This window comes from Spermophilus citellus (assembly GCF_964194105.1).
Source record: "Spermophilus citellus genome assembly, chromosome: 7".
Classification (NCBI taxonomy): Eukaryota; Metazoa; Chordata; class Mammalia; order Rodentia; family Sciuridae; genus Spermophilus; species Spermophilus citellus.
In genome coordinates, this window is record NC_138188.1 from 123,900,297 (window position 1) to 123,916,627 (window position 16,331).

The 16,331-nt window shown below is 40.2% G+C and overlaps 2 protein-coding genes and 1 pseudogene across 3 annotated transcripts in view; all 3 read right to left on the reverse strand.

The window, feature by feature from the left end:
• LOC308653702 (peroxisomal bifunctional enzyme-like) overlaps window positions 1–16,331 on the reverse strand; it is a 196,165-nt gene that overhangs the window by 169,123 nt on the left and 10,711 nt on the right. The window lies entirely within an intron of this gene.
• LOC308652729 (serine/threonine-protein kinase PAK 2-like) overlaps window positions 1–16,331 on the reverse strand; it is a gene marked incomplete at its 3' end in the record, with an annotated part of 268,563 nt that overhangs the window by 124,158 nt on the left and 128,074 nt on the right. The window lies entirely within an intron of this gene.
• Window positions 9,683–14,362, reverse strand: LOC308652731 (peroxisomal bifunctional enzyme-like; annotated as a pseudogene). Its single transcript has 4 exons — window positions 14,238–14,362; window positions 13,361–13,376; window positions 11,831–12,119; window positions 9,683–10,963 (listed from the first exon to the last, which is right to left on the reverse strand). The product of its transcript is annotated as a peroxisomal bifunctional enzyme-like (transcript).

The window sequence follows — 16,331 nt, forward strand, 5'->3', positions numbered from 1 at the left end:
AGGAGGAGCATCATGGCAGAAGGGTATGGAGGAAGAGGTAGAGGGCTGGGAACATGGCTGCCAGAAAGGAGAAGGAGGACAGGGTGGGGAGGGGAGACGGGAAGAGAAGAGGAGACAGAAAGACACCCTTCCAAGGCACACCCCCACTAACCCACCTCCTTCAGCCACGCACCATCTGCCCATGTTACCACCCAGTCAGTCCATTCAAACAGATGGACTGACTATGTGACAGCTGTCATAATCTAATCATTTCACCTCTGAATACTCCTGCATCAGCACAGGAGCTTTTGAGGGACAACTTATCTACAAGCTATAACAGCTTGCTTTCAAGGAGCTTACATCTGTGGAGAGGGACATAGGGAATAAGTAAATAAACAAATGAATATATAATATGTCAGACAGTAATTGTGCTATGAAAAAAATGCAGAGCTAAGGACCTCCTCCTCTTTATCTTCCTCCTCCTCCTCCTCTTCTTCTCCTCTCTTCCTCCTCTTCTTCCTTCTTCTAATTATGCCTGTGTATCACCCATTTCTAAATAGGGTCCCCAGTAATCTCCATGCGATAAGAAAATTATTGAAAACTACTTTTGTTAATGAGCTTTGTGCTGTTATTATAAATGTCTGAAATAATCAACTTAATGAGAAAATGTTCATTTTGGTTCACAGTTTTTGAGGTTTCAGTCCATGATCAGTTGATCCTGTTGCTTTGGGGCCTGTGATAAGGCAGCACATCATGGCAGGTACAGTCCACAGCACAGCAAAACCACTCCTCTCGTGTCTTGGAAAAAAAGAAGAAAGGAAGACATTGGGTCTCCATATTCCCTTCAAAGGGGTGACCCTAACGACCTTCCTCTTAAAATTTCTATCACTTCCACATAGAACCAAGATAGGCACCAAATCTCTAACATATGGGTTTGTGGGGCCATTCCAGATTTATAGTGCTTCTGAACTGAGGGCTTCAGAAAAGATGGGGCTGTATGTGTGGTCCAGCGCTGTTATCATCCAGGCCTCTAGTTCTCATCTAGTTCTCTGGAGCAATGTTATGAAATAGATAGGGTTAACATACCTAAGACCACACCCTCCTACCTGGCTCTATTGCTAATAAAGGTAGCATTTTAGCCCTCATAGTTACTTTTTGTTTTATTTCTCAGTTGATTCAGAAGCTGGCTGATGAAGCTATTCATCGGAGGCTCCTTTAAACACATTAAGAATTTTTGCCAAGATGAGGGAATGTTCAGGGAACATTTTGAAACTAGAGAATGTGTTGCTGATACAAATTGTGAATTCCAGAGGACTTGGGGGACAGAACTGGAGAGTTGAGGGAGACAAAGTGAGATGCCAGAGAGAGATGAAAGTCCAGAAGATAAGAGATATCAGGAAGTAGATGACAAAAACATACAAGTACATGGAGAGCAATGCTGGTGCCCAATGCAGAACCAACTTGACTCTCCCCATCAGCATTAAGGCACTGACTCTCCTGGCTGCTAGGAGTTCCTGGAAGAAGGAAGGGCCTGAGCTCCTCTAAAGACACCGATTTTAGCTGGAGCGGTGTCCCAGGCCATTGTTCTCCTTAGGGTCAACTCATATCCAAAAGCAAATCAAAGTGGGGATCAAATGCCTAGCCTCAGCCTCAAACCTGCCAATGGATTCGGTGGAACTTCCCTTGAGTCACATCACAGTTCAATCCTGTTTTCTTCACTTCCTTACAGATGTTGTTTTCCAGAGCATTCACCAGCAGACCATTCACCAGTGGATGTTGGACATGGATATCTCCATCTTGGAGTCTTTCCTGGAGAACTAGATCTATGATAGTTGCTAACAGAAATGGTTCTAGGAAGTAAACTCTAAATAGAATTTGGTAACTGATTCACTAACCAGTCAACCAGTAATCACCACTGGTAGTAAGTGGAGTATTCATAGTCCCTGGTATGCTATAACTATAAAAGTTGAACTATAAAAGTTTTACCAGGGAGAAGTTGGGATGGGATATCAGTAGAAGGTAATGAGGGCAATATGTCAGGCATTTGAAAGGTTTATAGAAAATTGTAATTACATGGAATCAGATGGCTATTGCTGGGGGCCATTGCTGCACTAGAGAAATATAATAAAAGGTGTGAAGGTGATTAATTACCAATGTAAGAGGAACTGTGAACATCAGATAACTTCTCCAGCAACTTATAAAAGAATCGCCTCTTATAGTCACAGAAGAGATAAAGCAGAGGAATCAGACACAGGACTTAATTATAAGGGAAATGGAATTCCAGAGAAGGTTGAATGCTCATGGCAAGTTTACTATGTGTAGCTTAGGACCTTGATTAGGAAGACTTGGGGACACTTGGATCAATTAATTTTAAAATCTCAAATTCTGAGATTCCCTGAATGCTTTGGGCCTTTTCAGGTGGCCTGGCCCCATTGCTCAACACTGATGTGCCTCTCCTTGTTCAAAGCTAATTCAAATGGGAAGTTCTATTCCAGGTATGTATGACATATCAAAATGCATTCTACTATCATGTATAACTAAAAAGAACAAATAATTTTTTTTAAAAAAAGCTAGTTCAGAGGCTTCTGTCTTGCAAGGCAACACACATCTAGCTCAGGAAATATCCCTTCCTGCCATCCTGACTACCAGAACAATACTTACAGTTATGTCCCAAAATAATCTTTCAGAGAAGTGCCAAAACTACTAAAGGAGAAAAGGGACTATGCCCTTAAAGAGCTGTATGAAGTAGCCAACATGTAGCTGCCCAAAGCCAGGAGAATAGCATGGGACCACACCCTGAAGATGCTAGATTGAGGGCTCAGAACATAAACCTTGGTAGGTAGAGTTTACAATATGGAAACACTCATTATGATACAGGATTCCATATCTTGTCACTCTAGGAGATATTGTTAAGACACTGCTGGTTTGACTATTGGAAACTTAGAGAAAATGAAGGCACATGCACTTAGTGAAGTAGAAATGCTAGAACTTCCATGAAAGATGGTAGAAGAAAAGAGTATTTGGCTTAGAAAAGTGGCTGGAGGTAAGAATATACGGGTGATGTCAAAAACCTTGGATAGTTGGTCAGGGTGTTAAAGGAGGAAGACTTGGGGATAGAGAGCACTAAGGAGTGGGGAATTGAGAGATGGATCTATGGAAGTGGGCATGAAGGGTAAAAAGTTGTGTGTCAAATGTCAGTGACCTCCAGGGAACATCCACCACAAAATATGAATAGACAACTTGGTAGATAGAGTGGGTGGAATAGCTATTGCCAGCATTCACTATCATTTCCCATCTTAGAGCTGTCATGAATGGCCCATGCACACAGTAGGCATGGTTGTAGGGAGCTATGCCTGGAGAACTAGGTCTATGATAGTTGCTAACAAAAATGATTCTAGGAAGTAAACTCTAAATAGAATTTGGTAATTGGTTCACTAACCAGTCAACCAGTAATCACCACTGGTAGTAAGTGGAGTATTCATAGTCCCTGGCGTGCTATAACTATAAAAGTTGAACTATAAAAGTTTTACCAGGGAGAAGTTGGGATAGGATATCAGTAAAAGGTAATGAGGGCAATATGTCAGACATTTGAAAGGTTTATAGAAAGTTGTAATTACATGGCATCAGATGGCTATTGCTGAGGGCCATTGCTGCACCAGAGAAATATAATAAAAGATGTGAAGGTGATCACCAGAAGGGGCAGGACTACAGGTAAACCAACAGAATGGGATCCCTCTCACCAAAGATGATCTGGTTGCTGAATGTACAATTTTCACCAGAGACCAACACTGCACCCCAGGATACCAACCAACCACTGGGTGTGTAGTGAGTGATCTTCATATCAACTCCTGTGACAGGAAAGCAGGAGCAAAGAGAGGGAGAAGTTGGGTTGCAATGCAGTACCCATGAAGACCTCAGCCCAGGAACCGTCACGGGGAACTCTAAAGCTATGCCAGCCCTTCAGAGTTGGGGCAAGGAGATCAGGTACAAATAAACTCCACTGCTGAGCAGTCTTTAAATGCCAGCTAACCCCGGAAGAAAGTGTGATTCTGAGCAAGGAAACTTCCAAAGAATGCCATCTTCTGGCAGCACTTCTAGCAGGAGGGAGAAAAAAATAAAATCTTCCATTCCTGAGAAAGGATCTGGTAACACATTACATAATTTGTAATATATACCTCTAATTATAGGATGATTATTAATTTACAAATTACATACTTTTACTGATAGATTGATGTACATTCACATGATAAAACGTCGTCAAAAGAAGTTTAGAAATGATGAGATGATGAACTAAACAATCTATTAAAATGTTTTGGTAATAGGTGATGGTTTCATATTGTTAGTTAATATCACAAGACAGTACACTAGAACAAACATCACCATGAATGGTAGGTAGGAATGGATATTTCTAATAGTCCAGATAATATCAAAACTTTTTGGATGATTTCTTGCCAGATTGACTGAATCATTCTACCTTGCAACATAGCTAGCTACATGCTGAGATGAGAAGTGCCAGCTTCGCCACTGCCTCGGGGTTCCCCTTTGTTTGAATTATCTATCCTCAATTGTTCTTTATTTCAAGGAATCTGTTGTGAGGGTTCAGTTACATTAAATAATTTTGTATGGAAATCCAGTCACCCCAGCGCATATAATTTTGCAATATTTCTCCATATGCTGAAATCAGATGAAGGAGGAGGTGGCCACTCTCAACCTGTCTGTACTTTAGTCTTGCCGTCTTCCCTCAGAACACCTCATTCCTGATATGTGACCTTGCAAGATGCAACGCAGTGAGGGCAACACAAAATATTAGTGAAGATTGGTTTCTTATTTTTAGATGAAAATAAGTAGAAAGAGCAGTTCCAATATTTTCTGCCTGCACTTCTCTAGATCATTTTTCACATTTCCTTGGGGACCCCCTTTTAGAGATCTCTGATCTAGTGAGTAGGTTGGTGTTCCCAGATTTGGTATGTCCCCTTTGGTCCTTGCTGAGAGGTACTGCTTTTCCAATTGCTCTTCTTTCGCATTGTGACATTGTTGACCATCTCTCTGATAATGCACTTTCACTGTGAGTGCTTTTCTCTCTCAGTGTGTAGTGGGCAATTTGAGGTTCAAGTATGCCTCGGAGATTTTTTCCTACTAAATGTGGATACAGTTTTACTCTCAGGTTCATAGTGGACTGCTCCACCAACTGCCTACAAGAATTATATGCATAATATTTTTTAAAATGAGCAATTTAACATCAAGTTGAAAAAACACAATTGACAAAAAAACAAAAACAAATTTAAAGGAAGAAATTGTTTCATAAGATTAAAGTCTCAAAATGGCCAGTGCATCAGAATTACCTACAGCACCAAGAAAACAAAACCAAAAAGACTCCCTGCCACTAATTCCTGGATCCCACCTGCATTAGTGTAGATTCAGGTAGGCTACAACTGAAGACCTACAGTGACACCCTCCTCACCATGATAGGCACTGGATCTTTCTCACCTAAATGACTGTAGGAAAGCTATTTGGACTCACAGCTGTGCTCCCTGAAGTCTTCAGTGTTCCAAACTTTTTGGTGCTCTCTATTCTGGGGCATGGCCTTTGTCTTCATGGGCCAGTACAACGGGTGGAACTCCAGCCATCACATCTGTGTATCAGGCATGAAGATGGATTAGGGAGCAAAAAAGAAATGGGTAAAGACTACACATCATCTTATTGTTAAGGGAGCTTCCCAAAGCTATCACAGGAGATCCCCAAATCTAGAATGTAGTGTCTAGAATGCAGTCACATGTCCACAATTTAATGTAATAGAAATTGGCACATATATTGTGTATTTTGGACAACTATATGCTCAAATAATGGGATGTTTATTACTAGAGAAGAAGTAAAATCCTGGGTAGAAGCCAATGGTCTCTGCCAAAATTTACAAATCAACGGTTCTCCAGGTCTTGGCTGGCTCTGGAAATCCAAGTGCATTTATGATTTGGTTGGAGAGGTTTTGTTATGACCTTCTCCTAAAGACATCATGTTTTGGCTAGAATTAGCAACTTGCTTAGAGAAGATGGAATAACTTCAGTGTAGTGAGAACGTGCACAAGACAGATTCCATCAGCTCTGCTCAGATCATCTTACAAGATGCTCTTGGGACCTCATTCTGACAAGCTATTTAAAATGGGTAAAAGACAACAAATAAACACTATAACGAAAATGTACTGGAATCCTTGGAACAAGAATTGAAAGCTCTGTTCATTCCCTCTCAGGGTGCTAAAGAAGAAATACTAAAAAGAACAAACAAGATATTTTCCCTTCCTATAAATGGATCCTTTTGGAAACCCAATCTAAATGGAGATTTTCCCATCACAATGTCAAACAACTTTTGTTTAGAATGAAATCCACAGCAACCAATAGGAGAGTTTTGGACATGAAGGCTCCTCACAGAGTCCTGGACAACCCTGGGTATTGTACAGTGCTGTGGGTTAGCATTCACGTTTTTCATCTGAATGACAACCCATTGGTTGTCCAGTAGGACTGGTGTCCCCGGGAGTGGTTTGATACTTCTGTCCTGCCTGGATGCCATGTAACTTGTCTGTTAAATTCAAAATATGCATAAACGGACAAGATGAGCAGGTGGCACTGACAGTCCCAAGAACAGTCAGAGACCGTTCTTGCAGAAACCTCTCTCTATTCAGAGACATCAAGTAATCTCACTGATGATTACCAAAAGGGTTCAGATAAACTAGTGAGCCTGCAGCATTTCTGATTTCTAGCTATCTATTTTAAAGACTAGTGTAAGACTCTAGAAATTCCAGGACTATAAGTTGCTACCCTAGAAATAACATGCTTCACTTATCTCTCCCATACACCTGCTTCTGCTGGAAATGAATGAACTGTAGCAACTGCAGTTGCCAAATGGCTTTACTGATTTGAGATGTATCATTAGTCTCATCTTTAAAGCAGGAGTCACAAGTTCAAGGGTGTTTCCAATATACTGTTCTCTATAGAATAGACTGCGATTAATTAGAACACATTTGTTAAAATTTCATTCAGGAAGGTTTTTTTCTCCCTTAAAGATGGCTTTCTCACAGATAGTTTTAAAATGATTAGCAACAACCAAATCAGCCTTTTAAATCAGTGCATTTCCAAGGACAGGACAGGATATCCTGAAAGCCTTCATCATATTAAATACTGCTATAGGGAAGATCCAACAAATTAGAATTAGTTTTGCTTCCTCTGATGTAAAGAATACAGAGGCTGGGGTTGTGGCTCAGTGGTAGAGCATTTGCCTAGCACATGTGAGGCATTGGGTTCGATCCTCAGTACCACATAAAAATAAACAAATAAAATAAAGATATTGTGTCCATTTACAACTAAAAATATATATTTTTTTAAAAAAGAATATTTGTTCTTCCCATTTTGTATAGTATTAGTCCTTAACTTTTATTGGGTCATAGACACTTTTGAGAACATGATGTAATACATGGGAACTTTTTCAGGAAATGCAATTGGATACATATGCACAAACTATCATAAAATTTCAGGGGCTAATGACTCATAAAACCTATTCACAGTTCCTCTAGTTTCAAAACCTCAAACTAGAGACTAAAGTAAGGAGAAAATAAGACTTAAGAACTCAAAATCTACTCAAGACTTGAAGAAAATCTGATACGTTTTTGTCTACATTAACTTGAAAACAAGTCAGTTTGGAGACAAAGTTGTTATGTTTAAAAAGCTTTCTCATGAAAGCTTTTAATAAAAAAACCCAAATTATATAAAATTTAATAGAATATGTCTCAAAAATACTCTAAAATTAAATTGCAATTAAATATAAGTCCTTGGTACTTTTTTAACAACAGAAAATTTATATTTTATTTGTTTGACATTTTTCTACCAGGACTTTTTACCTGTTTGTTTGAGATGGGGGTCTTGACAGGTTGCCCTTGAACTCTTGGGCTCAAGCAATCCCCCTACTTCAGCCTTCCTTCTAACAGGGACTGCAGGTTGACACCACCACACCTGGAGGATTAGGACTCCTGATAAATGTGGATTCACAAGCAAAACTTTTGTGAAACAGTTTATTTACAACACTCTGAAGGACATCAACTTTAGCACCATTTGTTTATTAATTACTTTATTGAGATATAATTCACATGTAAAACAATTTATCTCTTGAAATTATACAACCCAATGGTTTTATTTTAAGGTTCCTCACAGTTCTACAATCCACAGCACAATACTTTTAGAACATTGTCATCAAACCAAATAGAAATTCTGTAACTATTAGTCATCATTTCCCTTTCTATATCCACCAACAATTCTGACCTTAGGCAACAACTAATCTGATTTCTGTCTTTATAGATTTGCCTATGAAGGACATTCCATATGAATGTTCATACAATTGGTAGTCTTTTGTGACTGGCTCTTTTACTTAGCATAATGTATTAAAGGATCATCATTTTGTAGCAGACATCAGGACTTCATTCTTTTTTATAGCTGCATAACAGTCTACTGTGTGGATATACCACATCTTGTTTATCCAGTCATCAGTTAATGCACATGTAGGTTGTACCCAATTTTTGGCTATTAAAAGTAATTCTGCTATCAATATTTTTTACAGGTTTTTGTGTTTATTAGTGCCTTAACTTTTAACCACACAAGGCAAAAAGTCAAGAGAAAAATACTTAGTTTCAACAAAACGATGCAAATTTGTCTTTTGGGATAATGTTAGATGTTTTATGATTGAACCACTTCCAGTTATAAATTTGCAAACTTTTGTCTTGACAGGAAAAGTGGCATTGTGATACTGTTGAAGAATTAAGAAATCCTTAAAGGCTGGATGTTCATTAAGATCCCTTCTTAAACTAAGTTAACAACTTAGTCTTTCTGTTACTCCTCCTTGAATAGAAAAGACCATAAAGACCAGGTTGCAGATGCTCTGTGTCTTGCGGAATAAACAACAAACATCGCTGAGCCCCTGGCAAGCAGCAACAACAGCTGTGCACAGGAAACTGAGCCTTGGACAGAAGTCATCCCAGAAACATGACTTGCCAAGCTGCTCTGGGATGTCCCATTTAGGTCCCAAGTACTTGGTGCCCTCACCAATTTCCATTGGTGCAAGGCCTCTTTCTGGCTAGTAATCTGCTTGTCCTTGGGCAGTGTTCCATGCCCCCCTCATAGAGACCCTCACTGCTGATTTTACCCTGCCAACCATCTCTCGCTCACCTCTGAGGTTAAGGACCAAATTTCAACACAGGCTCCCATGCTGCTATAACACCCTCTGGGCTCTAGGTCTGCCACCTACTCAGGAGGTGCTCAGTGACTGTGTGTGCAAGGATGACCCATGGGATTTGCCATCAATACTAAGTATATGAGGCTAAAGGGTCAAAATGAATTTGACTAGCTGTATTTGTTATTTATTAATTGTTGACAAATTTCTCCAACAATCAAAGCACTTGGGAACCTCAACGTATTCCTAAGGCTCCCTCATCAGCTATTGTGGTATTATATTAACAAACTTCATTCATTGGATTTATTTGAAAGGAATACATTCAGAGGCATACAAAGCATATTCCTAAAGATTTCCTCCAGTAGAATGAACAAGAAAAGACCCAAAGACAAGGTTTAACTAACCGATTATTTCCTTTGCTTTGCATTTCAGAGTAATCTTACTCAGGATTTAAAAAATCCAATTTCACTGAAATTTAGTAGCATTTACCCGATGCCAGCATGGGAGGCACAGCCTGAATCACAATTTACTGCTGGGGGGCCCTGCCAAGCTTTGCCATTCTTTCAGAGGAGGGTTTCCCTGGGAAGCCAGCTTTTTAAAGTAGTCGCTGGGCTCCAGCTGGGGAATATCAGGATTCTGCCTGTAGTACTTCTGCAACTTCTCCAGAACTGTGGGCAACCCAATTGTGGAAGCATAGAACATGGGCCCACCCCTGTGCCTTGGCCAGCCATACCCATGCAAGTAGATGGCATCAATGTGCTCTGGGCCAGCAGCCATCCCTTCTCCCAAGATACGGAACCCTCCATTGATGAGTGCATACAAGCTGCGCTCAAGGATCTCATCCTGGCTAATAACACGGGGTTCAGTATGATGGGTTTCTCTGTACTGTGACAGAAATTTGGAAAGCCAGGGATCAGGTTTATGAACCTTTCCCAGTGGCTTGTCATATTGATACCACCCCCGCCCTGTCTTCTGCCCATAGCGTCCTGATTCACAGAGCACATCAGGAATCGGGCAGTATCTTCTAGTACCCAGCTTTCGGACAGGAGTACCAGGAGGCAATGCCGGTCCAATAAGACCTTGCTCCTGGTGAACTTTCCAACCCACATCCAACCCAGCAAGGTCAGACCCTCGAAAGGGTCCCATTTTAAAACCAATCTCCTCCAGTACCTGATCTACCTCCTCTGGCTTGCTACCTTCTTCTACCAAGAAATACGTCTGGTTATAATAAGGGACCAGCATTCGATTACCAACAAAGCCACGCCAGTTGCCTACGACTACGCCAATCTTCTTAATCTTTTTGGCTAAGTTCATAACAGTGGCAATGGTGGTGGGGGAAGAGTGTCGGCTAGGAATAACCTCTAACAACTTCTTTACATGAGCTGGTGTGAAGAAGTGCATGCCAATGACCAAATGCGGCCAATCCGTGGCAGAAGCCATCTCATCCACATCCAGGGCTGAAGTATTGGTGCACAAAAATGCTTCTGGCTTGCACATGGCTGACAGTTCAGCAAAGACTCCTTTCTTCAGCTTCATATCCTCAAATACTGCTTCGACAACTAAGTCTACGCTAGCAAGCTCCTTCATAGATGAACTGAACCTGAGTTTTGGTCCTGACCAAGGCTGGCCATTCTGCTGCATTTCGGATGCTGCCTTTTCCAAGCTGGAAGTTACCTTCTCTGAGATTTGAGCTACTTTTGGTCTACTTCTACAGCAACCACAGGGATCTTGGCCCTTGCAAAAGAAATGGCAATGCCTCGGCCCATGGTTCCAAAGCCTGCAGAGAGAGTGCAGGAGAAAATGAATGATTCAGGGGAATTAGAAACTAACTCATTGGACCACAGTTCCTATGGCAATGTGGCATTTAAAAAGACTGATTCAAGGACACAAATGGATGACAGAGCATTCTAGTGGGCACAAGGGAGCAGTGGATGACTATACCACAAAGTGATGGTGGTTTTGAGCTAGGAGGTATGACTGCATCCAGGGACCAGAAAGACAAGAGAATTGATTCCAAATACTTAACTACAAAAATTTAAAGGCCATGCTTGAAATTTGCTACAAATTACAATCACTTTAGAAACCCAGGAGTGAGAGATTCGTACAGGGAAGGGTTAGAGGAGGAATGAAAAGTGCCCACAGTATGGAGGTGGACAGCCAAGGTCACATCTGTAAGTCAGCATTTGCCGCAGTCCGGCTGGGCAAAATAACCGGGAGGTGACAAGCAACTTGAAGGTTGAAGTGGGAACTGCTTTATTGCGGAGCAGCAGGGGTATATATACCTAACTGATTACACACAGCTTGACTCAATTAGCATCATCTAGATACAGCAATCAGCCAATAAGGAATCCCCACCATCTAAATGGCTCGGCGGTGTTGCCTCACAACCCACTCCTCCTGGCAAACTGCCAGGCGCCATCTTGACTTGATTTGCGGTCCCCAACAAGCCTTGAAAAAGTTAGCATCTCTAGGTGTCACACATAAAATGAAAGGACTTCATGAATTGAGTGAGAATTACTGGAGCTAACAGAAGAAACAGGTTGAGCATAGAACCTGATACATGGTGTCCTGAAGTAAATGTTAGCTCTTGACATGCACGCATTTGGAGAAGCCCATGAATGGCCCCACATGCTTACCAAGACACCAACTGAGGAGAGGGGTCATGCTGATGCTGGTTTCCACGAGGCCCCAGAGGGAGTGGACCACTTATTCGTATTCTTTTCAGCAAAGAAAGCATATTGCAGGGCTCCAGGCTGCCCTGATTCCCTGAAACAGTTCCTCTTCCTCCTTGATGCCCACTTCATAGGATACTTCACAAAGGCCTGGACAGCACAGACAAGAGTCTCCTGAGCCAGGCACCCAGGGTGCTGTTTCCATATGTCCATTAATGCTTCCCTGAAAATGGTGTCCATGTTGGGCAAGTTCAGAACTGGCTTGTTCAAGAATATGCAGGAGTATAGAGGTTGATCCAGAGAAATAAATGAGATTGGAACTTTGGAAATGTTATTATATGAAGGGATTAGGATTATATAAAAACAACAATGATAACCAGTTTCAATTTAAAGTGCCAAAGTAAATACTATCTTCAAGATATTTAGAATATTAACACAAAAATCTCTTTCATGGGCCAGGGTTGTGGCTCAGTGGTAGAGTGCTTGCTTAGCATGCATGAGGCACTGGGTTTGATCCCTGGCACCACATAAAAGTAAAAACAAATAAAATAAAGGCATTGTGTCCATCTACAACTAAAAACCAAAATCTATTTCATGTTGTAACTTTGTCATATAAAATAGAATTTAAGAGATTTGTAGCAATTATAAATTATTTAAGTATGTTTATGCATAAAAATTACATTTTAATTTTATCTTATGGCCAGGACAATTTTTTCATAGATTCTATATTAATCTGTCAATGAATCTAAGCAAAACAGTTTTGAGTTAATATTTGATGTTTAAAATAATCTTAACTCCATTACTAAGTATAACTAAATTTTAAAACACCTATAAAAGAGGGGCTGTGGTTGTGGCTCAGGGGTAGAGCCCTTGCCTAGACCTTGTGAGGCACTTGGTTGGATCCTCTGCACCACATACAAAATAAATGAAATAAAGTTATTTTTTAAAACACCTATAAAAGAATACAGTGTGATATTAATGGAAGGGTAGGCATACATATCAATGGAAGAGAATTGACAGCTCATCAATAAATCCAGTTATGGCTAATTGATTTTCAATACAGAAAGAAAGTTCAATGGAGGAAAGGAGAGTCTTTTGAACAAATGATTGGTATAACTGATTATCCATATGTAAATAAGATTAATTAATTAAACTCATATCATACCTAGCACCATTCATATAACTAAAAGTAGGTCATAAATCCATTGAATGACTAAAGCTATAACAATTTCTTCAAGAAACAAAATAGTAACTTTGTGATGTTGGGTTAAGTACTAAATTCTTAAATATAACTCCAAAAGCACAAATTATTTTATAAAATAAATATAATCAATAAATTGAACAAAATAAAATTAAAGACTTTCCTACTTCAAAGGACACCATTAAGAAAATGACATGAAAAGCCACAGTGTGGGAGAAAATATTAGTGTGGTAGGGAACATAGTGCCATTCACTAAATGTCCATGTCCCAATCCCTAGAAACTGTAAACAGGTAAACTTACCTGGAAAATGGAGTTTCTAGGTGGAATTAAGGTTAAAGGCATTGAGAAGGGGAAATTACCCTCTGTTACCTGAGTGGGCAAATCTAATCACAACTCCGATGGGAGAAATTCAACAACCAAGGAGAGTCAGAGATGTGCCATGAGAGGGTCCAGACCTGCTGGCAATGCTGTAGCTTTCATATGAGAGAAGAGACCAAGGACCAAGGATGTAGTGGCTTCTGGAAGCCAGGAACCCACCAGTTTACACACAGCAAGAACCTCAGGAGCTTGGTCCTTTGATGCAAGGTACTGAATTCCACCAACAACCCAAAGGATCAGGAAAGCAATCCTCCTCAAAGCTCCAGAACTGAGTGTAGCAGCCAATAGCTGGATTTTAGTCCAGTGAGACCTCTACCAGACTTCTACCTATGGAACTATAAGATAATATGGCTCTGCATTTGAAGTGCTAGATTTGTTATTAGAGCAGTAGAAAACCAATACAACTTGCACATCAAATATCTTATAAGGAACTTCTAATCAGAATACGCAAAGAACTTTTAGAACACAAATCAACAAGGCATACAACTCAATTTCTTAAAGGGGCAAAAACTTGAGCACATACATATCCACAAGGGTATGATATGCAAGTGGTTAATAAACATGTGATAGAAGCTCACCATTGGGCTGGGGTTGTAGCTCAGGGCTAGAGTGCTTGCCTAGCACATACGAGGTACTGGGTTCAATCTTCAGCATTACATAAAAATAAATAAATAAAATGAAGGTATCAAAAAAATACCTTGTCACTCTGTGACTTGAGATTCAAGCAGAGGAAATACTGTTTCTCTGTGAGGCAGCCATTGCTACCTGCCGATCCCCACTCTTTGCCCTGTTTGCCCACCTCAATCGCCTGCCATTCACCAGCGGATCACGCTCCTGATGACAACAGTTGGTCCGCTGCTCACTGCTGCCTGGAAGTCCATTGTCAGGGTACCTGCAGGTTTGGTTACATGCAGCCACGACCATTTTGGGACATCTACCAGGGCCTGGGAGTCCAGAGCCAAGGGGGCCTACAGATTTGCCACCACCATATCATAGCCTAGCCATCTTAGTTGGGGACACTGGCCAGGGCCTGGAGATCTATTGTCAGGGTACCTGCAGGCCTGGTTGCACCTGAGGTCTTTCTGCTGGGTGTGCTAGCGGTCACCATCTTACTGCCTCTTTGTAGGGTCTCTCCTTTAAGTAAGTGCATCCCTGGTGGTCTTTCTGCAAGTTGGAATGGCATTGAGATCTTGGGACTGCAGGAAGGCAGAGCCAGGGAATCTGAAACCCAGGTCCATCAGATTGCAGCTGGGTCTTGTGGGCACACCTGTGGAAAGCTGAAGACTGGGGACTTTATAGTTTTTTTTTTTTAATCTGTATATATTTTTCCCTCACTTATCTGTCTCCCAGTATTCTCTTTCTCACTTCTCTCATGATAACAGCCAACCTCTATTAATTCCTCCTTTGCTCTTACTATAAATTTTTACCTCTATCTTCTCTCTTTCTCCCTCATAAACATCACATCCCACACTACTTCTGTTCCCTCTTTGTCCACAACAAGGAAAGAAAATTTCGGACCAGTATCCCTGATGAACATCGGTGCAACAATTCTCAATAAAATTCTAGAAAATCACATACAAAAACATACTAAAAAGACAGTGCACCATGATCAAGTGGGTTTCATCCCAGGGATGCAAGGTTGGTTCAACATATGGAAATTAGTAAACGTAATTTATCACATCAATAGAGTTAAAGATAAGAATCATATAATCAACTCAATAGATGCAGAAAAAGCATTTGAGAAAATATAGCACCCCTTCATGTTCGAAACACTAGAAAAATTAGGGATAGTAGAACCATACCTCCACATTGTAAAAGCTATCTATGCTAAACCCAAATCCAACATCATTCTAAATGCAGAAAAGTCTAAAGACTGGAATAAGACAGGGATGCCCTCTTGCACCACTTCTATTCAACATAGTCCTTAAAACTCTAACTAGAGCAATTAGAAGAAATTAAAGAGATACAAATAGGAAAAGAAGAACTCTAACTATCCCTATTTGCCAACAACATGATTCTATATTTAGAAAATCCAAAAAAAAAAAAATTCACCAGAAAACTTCTGCAACTAATAAATGAATTCAGCAAAGTAGCAGGATATAAAATCAATACTCATAAATCAAATGAATTTCTAAATATCAGTGATGAATTCACTACAAGAGAAATTAGGAAAACTGCCCCATTCACAATAGCCTCAAAAAAAAAAAAAGTACTTGGGAATCAACCTAACAAAAGAGGTGAAAGACCTCTGCAATGAAAACTGCAGAACACTAAAGACAAATTGAAGAAGACCTTAGAAAATTAAAAGATCTCCCATGTTTGGGGATAGAATTAATATTGTTAAAATGGCCATACTATCAAAAACATTATACAGATTTAATGTATTCCTATTAAAATCTCAGTGATGGGACTGGGGTTGTGGCTCAGTGGTAGAGCTTGCCTAGCATGTGTGAGGCACTGGGTTCAATCCTTGGCACCACATAAAAATGAATAAATAAAATAAAGGTATATTAAAAAGTTGTATTTGTTTTAAAAAAATCCCAATGACATTTTTCATAGAACTAGAGAAAGCAATCATGAAATTCGTTTGGAAAAATAAGAGACCCAGAATAGCCAAAGCAATCCTCAGCAAGAAGAGTGAAGCAGGAGGCATCACAATACCAGACCTTAAACTATTCCACAGAGCAATAGTAACAAAAATGGCATGGTATTGACAGCAAAATAGACATGTAGACCAATGGTACACATCAAGACAAACGGTATAGTCTTTAGAATAGAAGACACAGAGACAAACCCACATAAATACAGTTATCTCATACTAGACAAAGGCACCAAAAACATACATTGGAGAAAGGATAGCCTCTTCAACAAATGGTGCTAGTAAATCTGGAAA